At 36.4% G+C, this 25,722-nt stretch overlaps 1 protein-coding gene across 7 annotated transcripts in view; it reads right to left on the reverse strand.

The window, feature by feature from the left end:
- RBFOX3 (RNA binding fox-1 homolog 3) overlaps positions 1-13,367 on the reverse strand; it is a 942,623-nt gene extending 929,256 nt beyond the window's left edge. For all 7 annotated transcript variants that reach the window (XM_031968497.1, XM_031968495.1, XM_031968493.1 and 4 more), the window contains exon 1: positions 12,689-13,367. The gene's annotated coding sequence lies outside the window, so the exon portion shown is untranslated. The remainder of the gene's footprint in view (positions 1-12,688) is intronic.
- Between the last annotated feature and the right edge of the window lie 12,355 nt (positions 13,368-25,722).

The raw sequence follows: 25,722 nt of genomic DNA on the forward strand, positions 1-25,722 counted from the left end.
ACTATTATCATTAATTCCAGAGAATAATTTTTTAAACTTGTAACTTTGTCTTTATTTTTGTTGGATCCTCCTTGTTTTAAAGACTAAACTAATGATTACACTAATAGTAATCAGGAGTTTTGAATCCAGAGACACAACCATTTCTCCACAAATATAATGAGATATAATGGAATACCCTTGCTAATCAAAAAATTGAACTAGATAGTCAAATATATCCAAGGATTTGAAAAAACATGTGGTTTTTCTGCTGTATTCCCTTTGTTCTTCTTTGTGGATAATACAATTAACATTTGCATGTATTGACTACTTGAGTACCAAAATTACAATCTTACTTTCTGTGAACTTGCAACAGGGAATAGTCATATCACTTACATGTTCGATGCAAAATAATTAAACAACTAAAGAACAGCGAGATGACACAATGGAAAACCTGAGTTCGAATCTAGTCTTAGATACTTTCTAGCTATGTGACCCTACACAAGTCACTTAACCCTGCTGCCTCAGTTTCCTCTTCTGTAAAATGAACTGGAAAAAGAAATAGCAAACCGCTGCAGTATCTTTGCCAAGAAAACTTCAAATAGCCTCAGAAAAGTTCAGACAGGACTGAAATGAACTTTTGACTCCAAATCCAATATTCTTTCCTTTATATCTCCACCTTAGGACACAGCATTTGGTAAGCCAGAATAACATCTTACTCTAAACAAGCCTTTCTCCCTACTTATTTCTCACTTACCTATAGGAAAGAGGAGTAAGCATTTACATAGTTCCTACTATGTGTTTAGCATTAGACTAAGCATTTTATAAATATTTCATCTGATCCTCACAATAATCCTGGCAAGGTTTATCCACATTTTTATATAAATAAGGAAACTGAGGTAAACAAAGGTCTCACTTGCCCAGAATCACACAACTAGTAAATGTCTGAAACCAAATTTGAACTCAGATCCTTCTAACTCCAGGACCAGCACTATATCTACTGTGCTACCTCACTGTATCCACACAGAAAATACTAATTCCATGTTATAGATAGAGACAGAGATAGATAGACAGACAGACAGACAGATACATAGTTACAGACATAGTTACTGAATTCAGAATCTATCCATGAGTAAATTGCTTTATACGTTTGTTTAAAAGCTGTGTCATATTAGCCTTGTGTGTTGAAGGTTTTGCATTGAGGAAAGGGTTTGGTCTATTTAGGAGTTAGCTTTGTATAGCACAGGCCATTCCTGGTTAAGAAAGTAACTAATAAAATGAAGATGTGGGTAAAATAGCAAGAAAATTCAAAGCAGGTTAGTAAAATGGAATTCCCTAATGACTGGAAAAAAAAAATCTATCAATTCTTATACAGACCCATGTCTTTCACACTGATTTTATCTCTCTCTCTGCTTTTAGTACAATGTAATGTATGGTACAAAACAATCATGAGAGAACATTCTGAGAGTTTGCTCAGAGAATAACAGAGAGAGATAGAAATATTGAACTCAGAACCAAGAAGAGGAGAGTTAAAAGCCTGCCTTGATATGAGCTATGGATGACCACATGGCAAATCTCTTTCAGGCTTGTAGATTCGAAAATTATGCAGATAGCACCAACCTCATAAGGTTTTCAAGCAGCTTGAGTGAAATAATGTAAATAAAGACTTTAAAAATGTTTTAAGTACTGTATAAATGTTAGTTATTATGGTGAAAATAAAATTATTGAAATATTTCTATTTTTAAAGTAGGACATTAAAAGTTGTTCTTCCTAAAGGAAAAAAAAGTTGAACAGAAAATATATGTAAGGGCTTTTGATACAAAGCTTCCCTGAATCTCTGAAAATAAGTTGGCATAGTGAAAAGAACACCAAGCCAAGAGTCAGAACAACTCATCTTCCTGAGTTCAAATCTGTCCTCAGATACTAGCTGTGTGACCCTGGGCAAGTAACTTATCCTTATTTACTGCAGTTTCTGCATCTGAGAGATGACATAGAGAAGGAAATGGCAAACCACACTAATATTTTTGCCAAGAAAACCCCAAACAGAAAAGGGCCTATTTATACAAAAATATTTAAAACAGCTCTTTTTGTGGAGGCTAAGAATTGGAAATCAAAGGGATGCCCATCAATGAGGGAATTGCTAATGAAAAGCAGAATGATTTCAGAAAAATTTGGAAAGATTTACATGAACTGGTGTATAGTGAAGTGAACAGAACCAGAAGAACATTGTGATAGTAATACCAATAGTTTGATGAAGAATTGTGAATGACTTAGATATTCTCAACAATACAATGACCTGAAACAATCCTAAAGGACTCATGATGAAGCATACTGTCTGCTTCAAAAGAAAGAACTGATAATGACTGAATACAAACTTACACATGCTAATTTTCACTTTCTTTATTTTCACTTTTTCATTCAAGTCCTCTTGTACAAAATGACTGATATTTTACATAATTGTATATGTATAACTTGTATTTGATTGCTTATTGTTTCAAGGAGGAGGAGGGATAGAATTTAGAACTTAAAATTTTAAATAAAAATGTTTACATATTGAAAGAAAAAAAAAGAAAACCCCAAATAGGGTCACAAAGAGTTGACTGTGACTAAAAATGATAAAACAACAACAAAAATAGTTTATATATCTCATTTGACTTTCTTAGTCTAAGGAAATGTTCAGAGTGAATAAAATCTATTTTTTAATCTAAGACCGAAGAAAAAGTCTGTTTTATATATCAGTAAAAGTGAGTAGAAAGATATCTAAGCATTTGCATTTAATTAGTTATTATGCCAAACTATATGAACCTTTACATATAATGCTATCTTAATATCAATAAATGATGCAAGTAAATGACATCAAAAGTATACAACCTGACTAGGTAAGCAAAACCCTAAGTTTGGGCTGCCTCTTTTGTGCTTTTTCTTTCTTGATCTTGAGAAAGAGAGTATCTTGAAAAGGATCCATCCAAGTTTTGGAAGTGGTCTTATAAAGTTCAAGCGATCCACAACTACTAGGTTCAACAAGAGGAGCAATTGGTTGCAGTAGCCACAGGAATAACATGGAAACAGAGAAAGCTTCTGCTATTGAGGGAGAAGATGGCCACAGACAAGAGGATTTTTCCAAGCATAGCTCTTTTACCAGCCAATTTTTACCTGAAGTTATTTAGACAGTGCAATAAGCAAAGTGAAATGTAAGATGCTTAATTATAAGTCATACAAACTTCTTTATGTTAAAATAAGGTTAAGTATTAGCGTTTCAGCAGTTATGTTTCTGAATGCTTTTCAGTAAATGTGTGGTTTTTTTGAGTCTTTTTTATATTTAGCCTTTTGCGTGTGTGCAGGAATAAATAGCCTGCCCCATATCTGATTTATATTATTCATTGTATATAGCTTTTATTCCCTGCTTTTTAAAATGGAGACCCAAAGCCATGAACTAAAAGTAAAATTGTCTCTGGGGACACAGAAGTGGAAGAATGAATGAGCAGGGAATGTGAGAGAAGAGAGTCTAATTCTTCTTAATAAAGGTGGGCCAAGATTGAAACTGCTAACACTCAGAACAAGGGATTACAGTCAGTCCAAACTCTGATAATTAAGAAATAGGGGAAAAGACTAGTTTCTATAATTCACTATGCAAGTTAACAGAACCATAGCATACAATCACTTCTCAGAGCCCTGGGAGATTTAGCAAGAAAAAAGGACCAACCCAACACCAGTGTCAGTGATACTGTGCAATAAACATGAGACCTATGTAATAGCATATCATGAGACACTTAGTTACATTATTAATAGAACTAAAAATAATGACAATAATAACAACAAAATTCATTTACAGAAAATAAATCTTTAAGACAAAGGGAAAAAAAGAAAAAATGTATTAGAAGTAAGGAGGGGCTAGCAATAATATTTTTAAACTCTACTATAAAACTTGAATGACCACAATTATATGGAAATGATTTTTAAAAGAATAATTGATCTATAAAACCTATATCCAAAATGAAGATTTGTTGTTTGTCCTTCATTCTTGAAGATACCACCAAAACAGCAGGTAGATAGATTATACCATTATATGCAAATGAATTAGATGTAAGTGAGATTTTTTGTTTTTTGCTTTTTTTCTTTCTTTCTCATGGTTTTTCCTTTTTTTCTGATCCTTTCACAAGAAATATGTGTAATGTGGAAATATGTTTAACATAATTGTACATGTATAACTATGTCAGATTGCTTGCTGACTTTGGAAAGGAGAAGAGGGAAAGAAGGAAAAAAATTGGAACTCAAATCTTATAAAAATGAATGTTAAAAACTAAAATAAATGTATAAAACAAACTAAAAATGAAAAAAAAAGATTTGAGTGACAGAGGGCTATGGAAAGTCACCAGCCTTACTTTTTCCTCCAGTGCCATCTGGGTCCAGAGGCAAGATATAGATAAAGACCACTAGAGGTAGCCCTGGATGCAGCAGGAGGCCTTGGCCTTTTTAAACCAAAATCTTTTAACAAATCTGAGTTTGACTGAGGCAAGTGCAAATTCAGTGATTAAAGAAATGAGGCAAAGAGTGGCCTTTATACCTAAGTAAAAAAAAAATCATCTCAAAAGGGGATGAGGGTCTCCAGCCAAAACAGAAACAACTGCTATGTACATTCACTCTGAGCCAATCAGGACCCAAATAAAAACTAAATGGAGCTTGACCCATTGGCCAATGAGAGCCAGAGTGATTAAGGTTTAAGGCTCAGTGCTTAAGAAAGAAATATAGCCCAGGAACTCCAAGATCTTGGAAAGTATTAATAGTGATCAAAATTTATATTCCTTTGGGCAGACTACCCACAGGAAGGGAAAGGAGAGAAGGATAGAAAGAGGGAGGGAAGAGAAGGAAGGAAGGAAGGAAAGAAGGAAGGAAGGAAGGAAGGAAGGAAGGAAGGAAGGAAGGAAGGAAGGAAGGAAGGAAGGAAGGAAGGAAGGAAGGAAGGAAGAAAGGAAGGAAGGAAGGAAGGAAGGAAGGTAATAGGACATAGAACTACAAAATACATAGAAGTAAACAAATATGGCATACATGCTATTAAATAAACCCAAAGACCCTAACTACCTAAGGCTCATTATTTGACAAAAACTTCTAGAAAATCTGGAAATCCATGTGGCAGAAATTATGTTTAGACCAACATTTCATACCATATGCTACATTAAGTTCCAAAGGAATACTTAACGTAGATATAAAAAATGAAATCACAAAGAAAAGGAATAGGGAAGATAATACTCTTCACATCTATGGATAAAGGAAAAGTTTGGAGCCAAACAAAAGATAGAAAGAATCACATAAAATTAAATAAACGTTCTGTCTACATATAATTTGAAAAGTTTTGCACAAAATCAATTCAGTTAAAATTATAAAGGAAACAAATGGGGAGAAAATGTTTCACCAACTTTTTCTGTTAATAGGGAAATGTTAGAAATGCATTAAAAATTATCCATTTCTCAACAGATAGAAACAAGCAGTGCTCAAAAGAAAACAAGCTATCATCATCAATCATAAGAAAAAATGTTACAAATTGCTAAGAAAAAAATGCACATTAAAACCACCTGAAGGCTCCATCACACTCATCAGATTGGTAAAGTGGACAAAAATTGAAACTGACAATCATTAGAAGGGTCATAGGAAGACAGGCATACTAATGATCTATTGATGGAATAATATGGAACCACACCCCAAAAATGCAAACTTTTTGATTTAGCATTATAATTACTAGCACATAGAAGGTATACCCAAAGAGATCAGAGAAAGAGAACAAAGACTCACAAATAGAGGAACATTTATAGTAATACTTTTTTTGTTGTGGCAAAACAGCAGAAAAGACTAGAAAACAAAATGAGTACCCATAATTTGGGGAATAGTTGAACAAATTATGGCATATGCACATAATAAAATATTATTGTGCCATAAGAAATGATGAAAAAGTTAAGTTTAGAGAAACTAGGGAAGAAAAGTGAAGTGAGTAGGCTGACCAACAGCAACAGAAGGCTGAGAAACCATGCTTCTCATCTCTTGGCATAAGTAATGGATTCAGGGTGCAGAATGAAATATACATTTTTGAATACAAATAAAGTATACATTTGCCACATGATATACTTAATTATTATAAGGGAGTACTTTGATTTTTTCTTTATGTCAAGGAACACAGCTACTGAGGTATGATTGGGGAAAAGATACACCAATATTTTTTTAAGGAAGAAAAGGATATCCACAGATTTTTTTTAAAAATAGAGACAAATTATAGAGAGAAATTTATTCATTTCTGTCATTTACATTTTTAAAAAATATTTATTTTTAAAATAAAGGACGTTAAACTTAGATTCATAAAATGAGTTCCTTTCCATGGGCAAGTTTCTTAATCTGTCTAAGCCTTAATTTCTTCATTTGTAAAAATTGACATAATGTTACATTACTTGCCTCAGAAATCAAAAAAAGATACAATTTGAAAGCTTTGTAACCAGAAAGAACACCCACACATTTCACATCCCTCACATATACAATGAACAAGTTCCAGCCTCTCCAACTTCCAAAAAAACTCTCAAAGACTTAAAATTGAGTTGTCCATTTATATTGATGAAGGGAGTTTCTTCACAAGAAAAGTCCTAGACTGATAAAATTAAGAGATCCAGACTAAAATGAGTATATTTTGGCATATATGTGTTTACCACATCCTATGAAAAAAGAGCAATTTTAAAGTTAGATATAAAGAAGGGAGTCAAGAAAGTAAGTTTATGAGAGAGAGAAAGAGAAAGAGAGAGACAGAGACAGAAATAGTATACAAGAAAAGTCCTAGACTGATAAAATTAAGAGATCCAGACTAAAATGAGTATATTTTGGCATATATGTGTTTACCACATCCTATGAAAAAAGAGCAATTTTAAAGTTAAATATAAAGAAGGGAGTCAAGAAAGTAAGTTTGTTGGGGAGAGAAAGAGAAAGAGAGAGACAGAGACAGAGACAGAAATAGTATACAGAAACACACACAAGAGAAAGAAAAAGCTTGGAGTTAGGTATAGGCAGGGATAGAAAACCAATAAATAAATAAAATGGAGGCAGTGATATAGCAGAAGGAATACGACTTCACAGAAGCAGAAGCTTAAATGTTTAGACTACATGAATGTTTCATGAGCTTGTGAAAAGAATATATAATATTGTATAAAATAAAGGGGGAAATATTATACCTAATAAAAAAGATTTAGATACAAATGGGATCTTGTTTACCAAGCCAGTGCCATGTGAAAAAGAAAATAGGTGCTGTAGGGATTTGGGGGAATCCAGGTTTCTAAGGATAAGTCTTTGTTTTCAAGGTAGGAAAAAAAAAGTTACAATATGGCTTTTCCCCTTCACATGTTTAAAAATAAAAAATTCCTCACCAAATGACAGCTCTATGTCAGGTTCCATTTGTCTTCATAACAGAGTATCAAGCAGGAGCGAGGAAATAAATAAACACTGAAAGACAACCAACCAAAAACTGAAGACATATGAGAGAAAGGTAATCCCTACACTGCAACCACTGAAAACAAAAACAATGATGACATTTCAATTTAGCTTTTGCCCCTGCTGCTCCACACTATGTATAACTCATCTCTTTGGATAGATCTTTGGAGATTCCCTTTGCTCTCCTTGCCCCTCCCATCTGAGCAGACAAAGGCTATGCTTAGTGAGGTTACAGAACTGGGAATGATATTCCCCCTTGCAACAATACCTTGCCAATTTAGTCACCAAGACCTAAAAAATAAACTACAAATTTTTATTTGCCCCAGCTCTCAGATCAATACCTTTCTCACTTTTAAGTTTGTTTCCTATCTATACAGTATTTGGCCTATACTCAGCTCCCATCATCAAAAACCTGGACAACAATAATAATACTTTACATTTGTAAAATCTTGTGATTGCATCAGTCTAGGTGAAGAAATTCCCTGCACCAATACAAGCTAACCCTTTATGTACACAATTTATCACCTTGGAGACTTACATTTAGATAATAATACATTCTCATTTGACACTCAAAAATCCTATGAGGGAACCTCACTTTACAGTAAGGAAATTGAGGCCTAGGGATTTTTATGTTATTTACCCAAGATCACTTAACTAGTAAAAGTAGAAACAGAAATCGAGTCTATGTATTCTGACTATAAAGCAACTAAACAATAGCTAAGTGATCCTATGGCTCCAGTGTAGGGCCTGAAGTCAGGAAGATTCATCTTCCTAAGTTCAAATGTGGCTTCAGACACTTCCTACCTATGACCCTGAGCAAGTTAACTCAATCTGTTTTCTTTGGTTCATCATCTGTAAAAATGAGGTACAACGATATTTCAGAGTCCGATTCTTTTTCTACAGCAAAATAACGTTTTGGTCAGGTATACTTATTGTGTATCTAATTTATATTTTAATATATTTAACATCTACTGGTCATCCTGCCATCTAGGGGAGGGGGTGGGGGAGGGGGGTAAGAGGTGAAAAATTGGAACAAGAGGTTTGGCAATTGTTAATGCTGTAAAGTTACCCATGTATATATCCTGTAAATAAAAGGCTATTAAATTTAAAAAAAAATGAGGTACAAGAGGAAATGGCAAACCATCCTAAAGTCTTTGCCAAGAAAATGACCCCCAAATGAGGTCAAGAAAAGTTGGACATGACTGAATAACAACCTAGTGGCTTGTATATCAGATTGTCCCCAAACTTTGAGAATCCCACGCTAAGGATGGGGAAAACAAGACATCTTAAACCCTCAGTGATCATAATGAGACTGCAGAAGCAAAAAAAAAAGGGGGGGCACTTCAATCCTGTCCTGGATATGAATGACTTACTCCACATCAAAGGAAAACACCTCTAAGTGGCTAGGAATGCTAATTCAGTCTTGGTTGCACATCTTTACTCCTCAGTACCCAGTATTTATCTCTCATCTATAGGGTGGCGAAGAGAATCTACCAACCATGGTGACAACTCATGTTGTATGCATGCAACAATCTCAGTATCCTGCTTGCCTGAATATATAGGAGGGATAACATCAGCCTTTCTTTTTCTGCTTTGTTACAGAGAGGGAAGAAAGAGAATGATCTGAAGCCTCTCTCGATTCCAAAAAACTAAGGAAAAGCCAGAAAAGGGCATTCCCATCCCTACTAACTACTTTTGTATCCAAAATCCTCATCCTTCCCAGGGAAACCCAAGCCATAGACCAGGCCCAGTTTCAGGGCTAGAGGGCATTGCTAGCGGTAAGGCAGTGACTCAGGAAGAGGTTATGTATCTGCTTATGTATACTTTTTTAAAAATTATGAGGCTCATAGATACAATCACAGCACATAAATCTAAGAAGCTTTCTCTTTTGTATATTTTAACCTTTTCTCTTCAAAAATTTCTCCTCAGTGACCACAGTTTCAACTGTTCAAAATACTCACAGAAGTGAGAGGGAAGTAGCTTGGGTTGGAGACAAACAACAGTACATAATTTATCTCTGTTCACTTCCCTACCTCCTGCCCTAAGTATGGCCAGACTGCAGCTGTGCCCCTCCAAAGAAGAATTGTGGGATTAAAGTAAAATTAAACCACATTTCCCTGACAGCACCATCACAGTCTAAATTAGGCTAAATTTCCAACCTGCAGCTAAACTCAGAAGCAAGAGGAATACTGTGTTCCTACACTCTTACAAAGAAAACAGCCTTGGGCTTGTGGTTGCCTGATTAGGAATTGGCCAGTGCCATAGCAAATATGGGAAGAGTGAAGAACACAAAGTGTCAGGGCCAAAGTCAAAATGAAAACAATCAAACCCATAGACCCCATTCAACTGCTGTCCCAGGACCTCAAATCAGATGAATGAGACATATCTGAACTTAGGCAACTCCTACTGGTTACAGTATAGGAGCTAGCAGCCAGAGCAAGGGGGCCCATGTTCCTTCCTAAGCCTCATGCTCAGCCTTCTCTCTAATGATCCAGTGCTTTTAATACCACTATTTTTCCCTTTACAATTTACGTTCACCTGGAGGGTCCGATTTTAATTAGTGTAATATCCCTGTTAACAACACAGACTAATTAAGACATCCGTTAAGAATCCATAATGTAAACTTAATGAGCAGGTTCTGCTGGAATGTTTATCCATTTTATTTATTTATTTTTAGCAGACCAGCAAAAAGCCCAAGCAAGTTTCTGATCTGAAACAATTATTAAATGGCACCATTCAATTAATTAAATACTGCGTCCTCGGTTCAAAAGTACCTTTGTGTTCGATCTGATATGTGGGCCCACTAAGCTATGTATCTCTGCTTTTTTAACAGGGAATTAGAGCCCAAAAGCGCACCTTCATGCGCCTTTTCAGTGAACACTGATGGAGGGATTTCTATCCCATATCTCTTTTCCTGAACTCTGTTCCAAGTCAGAGTTCAACTATGTCTCAGATACATCTAAGTACCGCCTCTTTATTAGCTTTTCTTAAGAAACAAACAAGAAAAACCCCATCATAAATGTACTTGGTTTTCTTGTAAACACCGGAATCTCCCCAATGCCATCCAGTCACACGTGGGAGCCAGGGGGAAGGGAAATTTGTTTCTCCCAAACATAAACTGGCTTTCCCTGCTCCTCATTCTGTTCCCTAAATTCTTCTTCAAGTGTGGGTTCCCACAACTCCCAACATATGCATTGTTTCAAACATCCTTCGATCTAAACTACCTTAGTGATCAAGCTGTGCATATTAAGCTGTCTATAAGGTGATCCACGTTCTGGCATCTCCTGCTGCAGCTCTCATTGGGGGTAGGGGAAAGGCTTTCCCCCACACTCTTTATAATTTATTTTCTCCCCTCTACACATTCAGGTCAATTTACCACTCTCGACCAAAAGCTTATTGCGGGGTACTAGTTGCAGAGTAATAATAAGTAGATGATTGCCCGAGATCTGGGACTAGTGGATATCTCAGACACCCCACCCCCACCTCTGCATCCTGCCCCCACTTCTCCAGCGTCCCCAGACCGGGCGAGCATTGCAGAGCTCAGAGCCCCGCAATATTGGTATTCTGCACAGCAGCACCTCTGCTCTTCTGTGGCTGCAGAAGAAACAATAAAAAACGGCTTTGCGCGGCGCTCTCCCAAACCTTCCCAATGTCAATAGGTAGGAGAGAACTAGCGAACAAGTAGAATAAGCTAGGGAAAATCAGCAGAACGTGGTTCCCTTCCAAACTGAAAATGAACCTGGCTGACCAGGCAGAGTCGCTTCCCAAGGGTGGTTGGGGCAGAAAGTTTAAACGTGGTCAGAGCGACAGTTTAGTTCTAGTCCCCAAGCTTCTCCAAACCTCCCTAAACGAATGGGTCTGGTTGGTCACCCCTCCCCCAAAGAAGGCGCTAAAATCTTCAAAGAGCAAAATTAAGGATCTCCCAAAAGCATTCACAGAATTCCGGTATATCCTCGTACCAGAAAATTCCCTGGAGTGAAATGGGAATGTTTTTTACAAAGGTCACCACGAATACCCCAATCCCTACTCCCCAAGAGATAGACATCCCCTGACACAAATACACGCAGACTCACTCTCTCCCTCTCCCTTTTTGCACTCTAGGATCCAGCGCTTCTCTTTAGGAATTGGTAGGTGCCCAACACCGTCTGCATCGCTGCTGCCAGCATATATTCAATCAACAACACCCTAGCCCAATAACATCTACTTAACTCCCTTTGCTTAAATCCCAGTTTCAGATAATCCTTCTCCCCACCAACCTAGTACATACCCCCCGAAAGGGGATCCCCCCTTCCCTCATTTAAAATATCCCCGAAATGGCAGCATCAATGGATTTTCTTCCTTTTCGTTCTTTGAGGGGGCGAGCGGTTGGCTCTATCCAGTTTTAGTACGCTCATTCCAAAAATAAGTCTCAAGCTTTAACCTGAGATGACCCTCTCCTCCTCCCCCCCCTCCCCAGAAGCTGGTCTCCCCTCTGACAATTCCCTTCCACCGGAGAAGTAATCTCTTCTTCCCCTCCTTACTCCACCCCCTCCCTCAAAGGGAATTCCCCCGTGCTCAGGGTATTGTACAGCCGCCACTGCTACCACGGCACCCAGTGCCCGGGACTGCCCCGACATCTCTGAATGGAGCCAAAGAAGAGGAAGGATCCAGCTTAGCGCGGAACACCACTAGACCGGGAGATAACACCTCACGCCAACTGCTCCTCCATTCACAAAACCTGCTCCTCTCCTTTCCTGCCCCCGAGCCATCAGCCCAGTCAACCTACGACCTCAAGAGGCTGGAGCCAATGTGACCCCCTAACCCTTCAGGGCGCTGTCCTCCCGAATCTGCGATGCCCTCGCCTTCAGCACCTATCATCTGTGCCTGCTAACTCCTAGCTTTCCATCTCTTAAACCTCTACGAATCCCTCTAGCCTCTTGTCCCTCAATTCCCTCCCCACCCCCCAGCCACTTCCTGCATTCGCGTCCCTGGATGCAATGCCCACCCCCATTTATATCCCTGGTGTTCAGCGTCTTATCCCCACCCCCGGTTTCTTCGTCTCCCTCTCCAAAGCCCCGTTTGTCCCTTCTCGTCTTCATCTCCCTCCTCCTCTTCCATCCTCCTCTTCCTCCTCCACTCAACCCCATCCCTCGGTGCATCTCCTACCCCAGGTTCCATGTTTTCCTTCTCTTTTTTCACCCCCAAAGATAATAATAACCAATAAAATAGGAATCCGGAGCCGAAGCGGCTGGCCGGGGGCGCTGCTGTTACTCACGGTCTCAACGTTCCCAACGGCAGGTGAGGGGAGACGCACTGCCATCCCCTAGCTGCATTCCCCACCCCCTCAAAGTGTCCGGAGAAGGCACCCCCTCGGAGGGACTGGGAGAGCCTTGCCGACCGCAGGAAGCGGAGGAGGAGGCGAAGGCGAAGGCGGAGGCGGAGGCGGCAGAGGCTGCAGCGGATCTCGGTTCTGTAGCCTACCACGCGACTCGACTCGTGTGCAGCGTGTGCAGCGGGAGAGGTGCCCAGCAGCCTAGGCTTCGTTGGTCAGAAAAGCGGTAGAAGAAGCCCGTGGAGCTGGGGCAGGAAGGAAACTGAGGTCCTGGGTGGGAGCTAAAGCGGATTTTTGGCACCTGGAGCCCTAGTGCTAGGCAGAATGCGGGAGCGAGCGCAGCTTGCCCCAGGAAAGCTCCAAGACACCTGGTTCCCTCCCTCTTTCCTCCTCTCCCTCCCTGTATCTTTCTCTTTGCTACGGAGGGGAAGGAGCAGGAGCACGCAGCAGTGGTGGCAGCAGCTCCCGCGCAGCACCCGCGCGAGTGTAGCGCGCGCACCGCCCTGCGAGGGAGGGGTCCCGGGGTTAGGGAGGGTAAGGGAAGACCGTGTAGGAAAGGGGGCGGAGGAGAGGGAGCGGCCAGTCCCAGGGCGTGCGAGGACTAGGAGGAGGTGACGAGTGGCGCGCACGTGCTGTGCAACGCTGCGAGAGGCTGGCACCTCCGCACCTGCCTAGGGGAGAAGCTTTGAGGCAGGTGATGGGTAGAGCGAGGAGTGAGGAAAGCACCTCCGAAACTGGGAGGGTTTAGTCAAGCCTAGGGGGAAAAACCAGGAAAGATTAGATCTTCTCGGTCGGCTCCCAGGAGCTCCTCTTATCCCCATCTTCCACCAAGTGGCGTCCTCTCTCTAACCGTCCCCATCACCACCCGGTTTCTTCTCAGGCTCCCCAGTTTGCTTCAGTGAGGCCGTAACGCACAACGTAAAGAACGCACCCTATACATGCCAGTCTCCGGTTCTGAGTATTTCCACTGTCAACTTCAAACTCTCCCTCTTTTTTTTCATGCTTGCCAGAAGGCTCCCCACCTCTATTTCCCATCATAAAATTTTGGGAAACTGGACAGATTGCGAAGCCCTATCGTGGGTGATTTTACACACCCAATTTCCTCCCATCCAAATATGCCTTGACTTTCTCACACTAGCATCTTCTTTTCCTTCTACTTCATCCTCCAGAAAGATTTCCAGAGGAGTTAGGGCCAAACCCTCTGCAGAGCAGATTCGTTTTCCTGAATTTCTTTCCTGGACAAGCAGAGGAAAACCTAGCTAGAGGTTTAGCTAAAACCAGTTGTTTTTTTCAGTCCACTCCACTTCCATTCTAATGTGTATAGTCTGGCCTAAACCTTTCTAGTTCTTCAAGAAGACCTAATAACTTTGGAGGGTAAAAATGAAAGAATGTCTAGAGTTAGGTTAGCATTCTTATCTAAAACTGAGTTGCTGGTTTCTTCTGATCCCATTATTATCTATTATCTTGAGTTTCAGTCTATAGCTAATTCCTTTGAGATATATTTTCAGTTCTATCTACTTCATGGTTTTCTGAAGAAGACTTTAAAATCAAAGTCATTAGCATCCAAGGATAGGAGCTCCTAAATGGATTTTGGCCAGGCCACATAAGCCAATCCTGAGTTGATATTCCCATTGCTGGCCACTTTAGAAAATGAGGAGTAGGCAGCGAAATGTTAAATGCATAGAAGCTTGAGTTCAGCATAAGAAAAAGGCAGAAAGAAAAAGGAAAATTTTAATTAAAGGAATCTAGCAGTAAGCAGACTAATAAGGTTGCCAGAAATCCATAATCTTAGAAAAGCTAAGGTGCAGGTGTGGACCAACCCAATTCAGAGTTTGGGCTGGGCCTACGGACAAGAAAAAAAAAAATGTAAATGCTTATATGGGGGAAGGGAGGGAAGTTGTAGATGTGGACAAAGTGATAGGGACTTTTGTTCATAATTACTGGAATTTTCCAAAAAACCTTATGTCCAGTATGCTTAATATTCAAGCAATTTCTTTCTCACACCAAATTCCAACCTCTGGTTACTCTTTCCTTCAATTCTAAGAAGAATAGTGAGAACTGAATGGAAGGAAATCTGTTTGGGGAAAAAGAGAGAATAGGAAATAGGTGGGTAATGTGATAAATAAAGCAAGGAAGATCTGAGTTTGAATTTGACTTCATACACTTGCTAGTTGTATGACCCTGCAAAAATCATTTAATCTCTGTCTGCCTCAATTTCCTCATCTGTAAAATGAGGGTAATTAATAATAACTACTTCAAAGTTTTTGCAAAGATAAAATGAGATAAAACTTGTAAAGTATTTTTCAGACTTTAAAATGCTGTAGAAATGCTAACTACTATTATTAAGAAAAGAAAGACTCCATTTCTTATGCTGGAGGTTCTGAAGGTGCTTCCTCCTTCAAAGTAGTGAATTATACAGTAAATACTTAATTATCTACCCGTGAAAGGTTTTTAGATTGTGCTCTGTATGCCAATCAATCAATCATTGCACATAGCATGTAAGTACCTAATACCACTGAAACACCTAGTTTACAGGGGATAAAATCCAAGACAATCAGTAAGTAGTAAAATGCCTAATTTTAAATAGCTATTCATAAATGTCCAGAGTTGTGGCTCTCTTCAACAATGAGATGATTAAAACCAGTTCCAATTGTTTAGTAATGAAGAGAGTCAGCTACACCCAGAGGGAGAACTATGGGAAATGAGTGTGGACTACAACATAGCATTTCCACTCTTTCTGTTATTGTTTGTTTGCATTTTTGTTTTCCTTCTCAGGTTTTTTTCTTTCTTTCTTTCTAGATCCGATTTTATTTTTGTGCAGCAAGAAAACTATAAATATGTATACATATATTGGATTTAACATATATTTAAACATATTGAACATATATTGAACTACCTGCCATCTAGGGGAGGGGGTGCAGGGAAGGAGGGGAAAATTTGGAACAGAAGGTTTTGCAAGGGTCAGTGTTGAAAAATTACCCATGCATATGTTTTGTAAATAAAAAGCTATAATAACAATAATAATAATAATAATCAAAGTTTAAAAAAAATTTAAAATGTTTAGGCAACAAGCCAAAGGGACTAGATGCCCTAACTCAAAGAAGCATGTTTAAATTCAAAGATCATCAATAAAACATCATGAAACTCATACCTGGAATATAATTCTGAATTTCAAAAGAAACTAGCTGTGAAAATGGTGAGAGGAGATATTATTGTATATTAAAATATATATATTCACTGAGGAAAACCAGGAATCAGGAATTGCCAACATTTCTCTGCTTCCAAACCTTCTTTGTTCCAAATTATCTCTGAACTCATGCAGTTTATAGTGGGCTTTCTGTAGGACACAAGAAAGTAGATGAAGAAAATTTGGTCAATGGAAAGAGATATAGAAATGATTTTTATTGTTGAGATCCGCTATAAGCCCACTAAACAGAAAGAGGAAAGAGATGAGTTTAGACTTGCCATGGTGATAATTTCATCTTTCAAAAGATGGAGGAAACATCAAAGAAAATTCTATTCTGGAAATGATTTTCAGTAATGGAGAAGACATAATGATGGAAATAAAAATAATCAGAATTCTGGAGAAAAGTGACCACTTTCTCTTAAAATTAAGGAAAGAAATCAAGGAGTAGTCTGACATATACCCTAGATTTTGGGAAAGCAAATTTCAAAGAATTCAGAGGAAAGTTAGGTTGGATCCCATATACTAAAATTCTACTGAGGAAGTCAGCCCCAAAGTGGAATTTGAAGACACAAAGGAAAAAACTTCAATGAGAAGGGAAAATAGTATTTTTCTCAAAATACCAATGTGGATGCAAAGGAACTCATCTATCCAAGTTAAATTTTAAAAAATAAACAGAATATGGAAACAAAATAAGGTGACAGGATAAATATAAAAGCATGGCACATATCTATAAAAATAGCCAGGATTGCTAAACTTCAAATACAGCTAATGCTAGCAAAAGAAACTTGGGAGAGTTAAAACATTTGTTTGTTAGGCTATAGTCAGAAAAAAAAAGAAAAAGAAAAAAGGAACAAAATTATAGATTTGGATAGAGCATGGGCCATGTATGCTGGTGGGGGAGCATTGCCAAAAGGGAAGTTCCCTGAAAAGAAGGTTAATGGAAATGTTATGTCCCACAATGTGCCAACATGCCCTATTCATACTCTACTCTAAGCAATTCATTACTTGAATTTTTCCAGGACAACTAGCTATCTTTTATTATCTCCTTATTTATTTTGTGATTTGGGAGTCAATTACCTGTTAATATTTTTTGTTGTGATTCTGGTCATTCTCCTTTACAAATAAAATAGAAGCAAAATAAAAATTAGGCAATTCTAATTTAAGCTTTCCATGCATCCAATCCCAAGCAAGAAGTCCTCTCCATAGGAATGCATAGAGTATAGCATGGATGTTATTGCTAGTTTGAACTATTATAAGGAATATTTGAAAGATCATGGAAAATAGGAGACATACAAGATTGGAGCAGAGCAGATGCTGTTCCGATATTTTTAATGCATTACTGTGCTGCACTGAGAAATATAACCTCTCAGAATAAAGGAGACAGTTCCTCTGTTCTTTGCCCTCACCTAATCTCTTTTGAAGTGTTATGTTCAATTCTGGGTGCCACAGTTCAAGAAGAACATTGATAAGCCGGAAAATATAAAGAAAAGTACAAAAAATCATGGTAGAATGAAGGGCCATGAGTCTCTTGCTATCATATGAGGATTATTTAAAGGAACTAGGAATATTTTGCCTAGATAAGACAAGTCTTAGAAAAGATGTGAATATAATAGTTGTTTTTAAATATCTGAAATATCATCGGTAGAAAGGATTAAACTTATTTTGTGTGACCCTGGTGGAAAGAACCAGGAATACTGAGTAGAAGTAGCAAAAAGGTAAACTTAGAGAGAGGAGAACTAGGAAAACTTCCTAGAATTAGAAAGGATATGATTAAAGAAGTGTAGGATTGTTAAAGATTTAGAATTAGAGGACTTTGAGTTAATCCAATCCAACTTCAAATAACTGAGACCTAGAGTGATTAATTGATTACCTAATGTCACACTAATTTCAAAGGATATTAAAAGGCAGATCTCAAGAGAAGAAAGGAAAGCTACCAACAATCATATGAAAAGTGTTTCAAATAATTAATAATAAAAGAAATTCAAATTAAAACAATGCTTGAGATTTTTGATTAGGGTGACAAAAATGCATTTAAAAACAATTTCTAAAGGCTAAAAATGAAAATGGCAACTGTTAAATGGTCTCTGGGAAGACAGTATATTACACTCGATTGGTAGAACTGTGAAATGATCCAAACATTTTGGAAGCAATTTGGGACTATATTCCCAAAATCAATAAACTGCATACTCAGAAACACCATTGCTAGACATATACCCCAGAGGTCAACAATAGAAGAAAGGGAGCTATATTGCAAAATTTAATAGCAGCATTTTTTGTTGTTATAGTTAATAACTAGAAACTAAAGGAATGCCCATCAACTGGAGAATGGCCAATGAAATTATGGTATATAAATATAATGGAATACTAATGTGTTGTAGGAAATGAAGAAAGAAATGATTTTTAGAGAACCTGGGACTGATGAACAGAATCAAGTCAGTAATTTGTGCAATAACATTTACAACATAAAAATGAATAAATTTGAAAGACTTACCTGATTAATGCAGTAATCATAATAAATCCAGAGGTCCTGGTGAAGCATACTAGCCCCCTCCTGACACAGATAATGGATAATATAAAGTGAGACACGTTTTTGACATGCACAATATGGGAGTTTGTTTTACTTAACTATTCTTATTTGTTACAACTTTTTATATTTATTTTTACAGGGGGGGGAGTGATTTGGGAAGAGAAAATGATAAGTGATTTAAAATGTTTAAGAATTCAATTAAAAAAGAAATTATGAAGAATATACCCAAAGAAACGAGAAGATTTTTATGAACTGATGCAGAGTGGAATGAACAGAAACAAAAGAATATTTTATACAATGAGCTCAGTAATGTAATAGACAATGTCTTTTAAAAACTTCAGAATTATGTTTAAAAAAATAACCAATCATAACTCCAGAAGACTGATGATGAAACATGATGCTTTCTTCAAAGAGAAACAACAAATCAATGAGACATATATTTTTAGACACAGTCAATGAATGAATTTGTTTTGTTGTACGATATTTGTTACAAGAGAGAACTTTTATTATTTCAGCAGGGTAAGAGAAGAGTTAAGGAAACCAGAAATTCTCAGATAATAATTAAAATTTCAAAAAGATAGGAAAGAAAGAAAAGTATTAGTGAAACATTTAAAAATACAGATAAGAGGAAGGAATTTAGAGGAGAACAAAGATAAGCTAGGAAGTATTGATACTATCATGTTCAATTTCATATATACTTTTTAAAAAAGAAGCTGTATATAATAGAAATTTGTGGCTTTATAGACAATCCTTTATAATCTATTGTTTTTCAATCACTCAACAAGCATTTATTAAGTATGAAGGGCATTGTGCTAATTATTGTGATTAAGTGCCAAACAGAACGTTCACACCTTCAAGGAGGCTGCATTTTAATGAAGGATACAAAATATAAAAACTGTATACATAAAAGACATAATCATAATAAATGAATGATAATATATCCAGGGAAGGCATTGCTTGTGGTAACTCATGGACTAAAGCATAAGCCAAGAGAGTAGTAAACACACTTCTCCTTAGATCATACTACCTTGAAGAACTGAAAACTTGCAGCTCTCTTGAAGGATCTCTGAAAATAGCTACACAGAACCTCAGATCTTGGAACAGTATACCCTCTACCCTGGAAACAGAGCCCTCCTTTAACAAAGAGTTAAAAGCCAAGTAAGAGGCTGGGGAAATGAACAAACTACAGAAAAATATTCTGACCAAAGAAAATTACAATAGTGACAAGGAAGATCAAAGCATACACTCAGAAGAAGGTAACAAAGTCAAGGCTTCTATATCTAATGCCTTCAAGAAAAATAAAAATTGATTTTGGGACCATGAAAGAGCTCAAAAAAGATTTTGAAAATCAAGTACAAATGATAGAGAAAAAAATGGGAAGAGAAATTAGAGTTATCCAAAAGCAAGTACAAAGAGCTAATGAGAAGAATGCCTTAAAAAACAAAATTAGGCAAAGGGAAAAGGAGATACAAAAGTTCACTGAGGAAAATAATTCCTTGAAAATTAGAATTGAGCAAAGGGAAACTAATGACCATATGAAAAATCAAAAAACAATAAAACAAAACTAAAAGAATGAAAAAATAGAAAACAATGTGAAATATATAATTGAAAAAACAACAAACCTGGAAAATAGATGCAAAAGAGATAATTCAAGAATTATTGATCTACCTGAAATCCATACCAAAAAAAAAAAGATCCTAGTCATCATCTTTCAAAAGATTATCTAGGAAAATTGTCCTGATATTCTAGAACCAGAGGTAAAATAGAAATTGAAAGAATCCATCAATGACCTCCTAAAAGAGATCCTAAGATGAAAACTCCTAGGAATATTATAATCAAATTCCAGAGCTCTCAGGTCAAGGAGAAAATATTGCAAGCTTCCAGAAAGAAACTTCAAGTACAATGGATCCACAGTCAGGATAATACAAGATTTAGTGGCTTCTATATTAAAGGATCAGAGGGCTTGGAATATGATATTCCAAAGAGCAGAGAAGCTAGGATTACAATCAAGAGTCACCTAACCAACAAAACTGAGTACAATCCTTCAGAGGGAAAGATGAAGATTCAAGGAAATAAAGGATTTTCAAGCACTCATGATGAAAATTTGACTTTCAAATATCAATCTCAGGAGATGCATAAAGGAGTAATCAGGAAAGGGAAATCAAGGGACTTGATAAGGTTTAAGCAGTTTACATTCCTACATGGGAAAATGATACTTGTAATTCATAAGAACTTTCTCATTGTTAGGGCAGTTAGAAGGAGTATTTATAGACAGAGAGCAGAAGTGTAGTTGAATATAAAGGAATAATGTCTAAAAAAGTAAAATTAACAAGTGAGAAAGGAATGTACTGAGTGAAAAGAAAAGGAAGAGTTAGAAAAGTGCAAATTATCTGTCAAAAAGAGTCAAGAAAAAGCTTTTACAATGAAGAGAAAAGGAGGAGTGAGTGAACCTTTACTCTCATCAGAATTGGCTCAAAGAAGAAATAACATACATACTCAATATAGATATAGAAATTTATTTTATCTACAGCATAATATCTTAAAAATAAAATTGAGGGGTGAAAGAGAAATGTACATGGTCAAAGGGAAAGGAGAGGTAGAATGGTATAAATTATCTGCTATAAAAAAAGGCAAGAAAAAACTTTTATAGTGGAAAGGAGGAGGGGAGGAAGAGTGAGTAAAACTTACTCTCATCAGAATTGTCTCAAAGAGAAAATAAAATACATACTCAATATGGGTATAGAAATCTATTGGAGGAAAAGGGGTTAAGAGAAGAGGTCAGAGTGATAAAAGGGAAGGCATATAGGGAAAGAGGTGGTCAAAACCAAAACACTTTTGAGGAGGGATGATGTAAAAGGGTAGAGAAAATAGAATAAATGGGAAAATACAGTTAGCAATAGTAATCATGAAAAGAATTTTGCTGCAAGTTTCTCTGATGAAGGCCTCATTTCTCAAATACTGAACTGAATGAAATTTACAAAAATAATTAATAAGAGATATTTTCCAGTTGATAAATGATCAAAAGATATGACCAGCTTTTAGATGAACTAATCAAGCTATTTATAAGCGTTTAAAATGTCCTAACTCACTATTGATTGGAGAAATGTAAATTAAAATAATTCCAAAGTATAACCTCATACTTATTAGATTGGATAATGTTCCAGAGAGGGATGATGAATAATATTGGAGGGAAATGTGAAAAAAGAGACATTAATTCATTGTTGGTGGAATTGTGAACTGATTTTGCCATTTTATAAAGTAATTTGGAACTATGCCCAAAGGGCTATTAAAATCATGTGCATTTTTCGACCTAACAATACCATTATTAGGCATGTATCCCAAAAGAGATTTTTTAAAAGGAAAAAGACAAAAATATAAAAGTTCTTTTCTCAGGGCAAAGAATTGGAAATTGAGGGAATGTCTATAAATTGGGAAATGACTTAAAAGTATGGTATATGATTATGAAGGAATACTATTGTTCTACGAGAAATGATGAACAGGATACTTTCAGAAAAATCTGGAAATTCCTTCATGAGCTCATATAAAAGGAAAGAAGGAAGAAAGGAAAAAACTGTATTGTTCAACTGACCAATTCCATTTAGGTCCCCTTGTGGTATGGCTCTACTCACAGAGGTTGTTTAGCATTTTTCCTTTAAGAATGTAACAAAGTATATGAAAAGCAATTTGAAAAGTGAAGCCTTTCACAACTGGAATAACAAGGAATGGCCTCATGCAGAAGGTGGGACTTGAGTTGAGTCTTGAAGAAAGCCAGAAAACCAGAAGGCAAAGAGCTAAGACACCAAAGTGTTCCAGATATAGAGGACACTGAGTATAAAGACATGAAGAGGAGAAACAGACTATCATGGTCACTGTATCTAGATTATAGAGTTCATGAAGAGAAGATTCAGAAAGAAAAAAGTGCTAAAGTATTTAACAAGATGAATAAAAATGTTTCCTTCCTTTTTCTGTTTTTTTTTTCCCTTAGAACCCAGGTCCTATCTATTTGAGCAGTTGATTTGATTTGTGGTGTTCTTACCACGTATTTAATTGTGCTTTCTTGACTGTGTCTTTTTTCAATATAGAAAACTGAAGTTGGTGGCAAATTTTAACTCCAGAGTTTTTCCTTCCTAGCTAGAGAAAGAATGTATATAGACAAATTTCCAAGTTTTGCTAGTCTTACCACATCTCTCATATCCATTCCATTCTGTCCAATAGCTCCAATTGAGTGTATCATCCCTCATCATTAGGCTCCCTGATTCCAATAGTTTCCCTCCTTCATCCCAATCCATCTTCCATATAGTTGCAAAATTCATATTCCTAAAATATGACTCTAATTAGATTCTTTATCCCATTTCAATTTTTTTTTTGTGATTTCCTATTGCCTCTTAAGATTAAAGGCAAAATCCTCAGTCCTTTACAATATGTCTCTTGCCTACTTTTCCAGTCTTATTTTGTATTATTCATCCTTATTTGTATTATTCTAGTCTTATTTTGTATTATTTGTATTATTCCTTCACACAAACCCTCTACAAGTCAAATAAATCTATTAGCTAATTCCCATACTTGGCATTCTTCCTCTCACCTTTATGCTTTTGAATTAGTGCTTACCCATGTCTGAAATGCACTCCCTCCTCATCTCCACTCCTTGAGAATTTCTAGTTTTAAAATCTATAAGAATTATGCAATGACTAAACATGTAATCAATCTATGACTCCCGAAGAATAATGGTGAAGCAATGTACCCATCTATTAAAAGAGGAAATGCAGAATGGAACATATGTATATATATGTATGTATATATACTTATATAATGCGTGTATGATAAATATCATTTATTTATTGTGTACATATGTAGAAATGTGGATGTATATACACTGACAATGAGGGGATTTATTTGGCTTAATTATACATATTTGTTTAAAAATTGGGGGGAGGGAAGGGAAGGGAGAGAGAAAATTACATTTCTGTTAATTAAAAAAAATTTTTAAGAAACATAAGCACCTTGAAGGCAAGGGACTGCTTCATTTTTGTCTTTGTATACTTAACATACATAGGTGCTTAACAAACACTTGAATTAAATCATAACATATTAACCAAATGATGAGAGAGAAAAAGGAAGAGGAGAAGAAAGAAAAAAAGAAAGAAAGAAAGAAAGAAAGAAAGAAAGAAAGAAAGAAAGAAAGAAAGAAAGAAAAATGAATGCTTAGTTTTCTTCAAAGTCCAGCTCAGATAAGCACATCTAACAGAAAGTAGTTTTTTATTCTCGTTTTATTCTCCCTCTATATCCCTCTTGAAATTACTTCATATATATTTATGACTTCTTTACTTATTATTGTATCCCTCCAGAGGAATGTAAGCTGTTTCATTTTTCTTTTTGTATCCTCCATGACTAACACAAAGCTTTGCACACACTAGATGTTTAATAAATATTTATTGAATTGAATTTGTTGAATATGTGTATATTTATTATGTATAATATGCATACATACATGTTTCTAACCATAGGTAATCTAATAATGCATATATTGAATATATGATAGAATTATTTTGAATATACAGCACAAATATTACATAGAAGAAGGGTTTAGACTAATAGTATTAAAATAATAGTATTTTATGAAATGCTTTCTAGTTTGCAAAGTGCTTTATATCTATATTATCTGATTTGATCCTCTTAATAACCACGTGAGGTAGGTGCTTTTATTATCTCCATTGTACAGATAAGGAAATAGGCTAAGAGAGGTTAAATGACTTACTCAGAATCACACACTTGAGTGTCTTAGGCAGGATTTGAACTCAGATCTTCCTGACACTGAATATAATGCTTTAAACACTGTGTATCCTAGCTGTACAATCATTTCCATTTAAGAAGAAAATCACTATGCATTAATAGTAGTGTATACTACTACTATTCTTAATGATCTTTCACATGAAGAGGAAAAATCAGTGGGTTAATATTTGGGAGAACTCTCAATCATTCATCAATTCATTGATTTGCTTAGTATTTTAGATAAAGTGTAGTATATTCCTATTATTCCTGAAGAAACAGACCCAGAGAAGGAAAGGAATTTGTCCAAGATCATAAAACCAACTAGTGCCAGACCTGGAACACAGTTCTATTTGGTTCTCATTTCTGAGCTTTTCCCACTATATCACAAGCCCTTTCTTTTAAAGACAACTGGATAGTACAATGGGTAGAGTTCCAGGTCTAGAATAAGGAATACTGATCTTCTTGACTTTAAATCTGACTTAAACACTTACTAGCTATGTGCCCTGGGCAAGTCATTTAATCTTATTTGCTTCAGTGTCCTCATCTCTAATAGGAGGTGGAAAAGGAAATAGCAAAGAACTCTATTATTTTTGCTAAGAAAATTTCAAATGGGATCACCAAGATTAGATATGACTGAACAATAACAAATACAGCCTATTCTTTTTCTGCTATATGATATATTTCATGAATTTGGTTCATATTTTGCTAAAAGTAGATGTATCTAAAAACCATTACATTGAATTCCCAATCCCTATATTTATGCCCACCTGCATTTTTGATTTCCTTCACAAGCTAATTGTACAATATTTCAGAGTCTGATTCTTTTTATACAGCAAAATAATGTTTTGGTCATGTATACTTATTGTGTATCTAATTTATATTTTAATGTATTTAACATCTACTGGTCATCCTGCCATCTAAGGGAGGGGGTGGGGGGTAAGAGGTGAAAAATTGGAACAAGAGGTTTGGCAATTGTTAACGCTGTAAAGTTACCCATGCATATAATCTGTAAATAAAAGGCTATTAAATAAAAAAAAATTCTACTTGACAGAAAAAAAAATAAAATAAAAAAATAATAAAAGTAGATGTATCTTGGTTCCTTGTTGTTTTCAGTTCTAACATTTATTTGCATGTGCAACTTGCAAATTCTTGTATCTCTCCTCCTATACATGAATTCAATGAGAGAAATATCAGAGGGAACACCAGCCAGCATGAGATCCCATATCAACATTACATTTATTTCATTCTCTTTTTGCTTCTTGACAACACGTAGGATTTGGAGAACTATGATGGCAGGATTGAAGGCATGGGTAATGAATGTGGGAAGACTGTTCAACTTTTAATAATAGAGAAGTTATTATAATAGTCAGTTATTCAACAAGCATTGATTTAGTACTTACAATGTGCCAGGCACTATACTAAGTGCTGGGGGATTTTTTTTTAAAGGAAAAACAGCTTTTGAATGTTGCAGTCTATTCAATAACATGTGGATTC

This window comes from Sarcophilus harrisii, chromosome 4 (genome assembly GCF_902635505.1).
Source record: "Sarcophilus harrisii chromosome 4, mSarHar1.11, whole genome shotgun sequence".
NCBI lineage: Eukaryota > Metazoa > Chordata > Mammalia > Dasyuromorphia > Dasyuridae > Sarcophilus > Sarcophilus harrisii.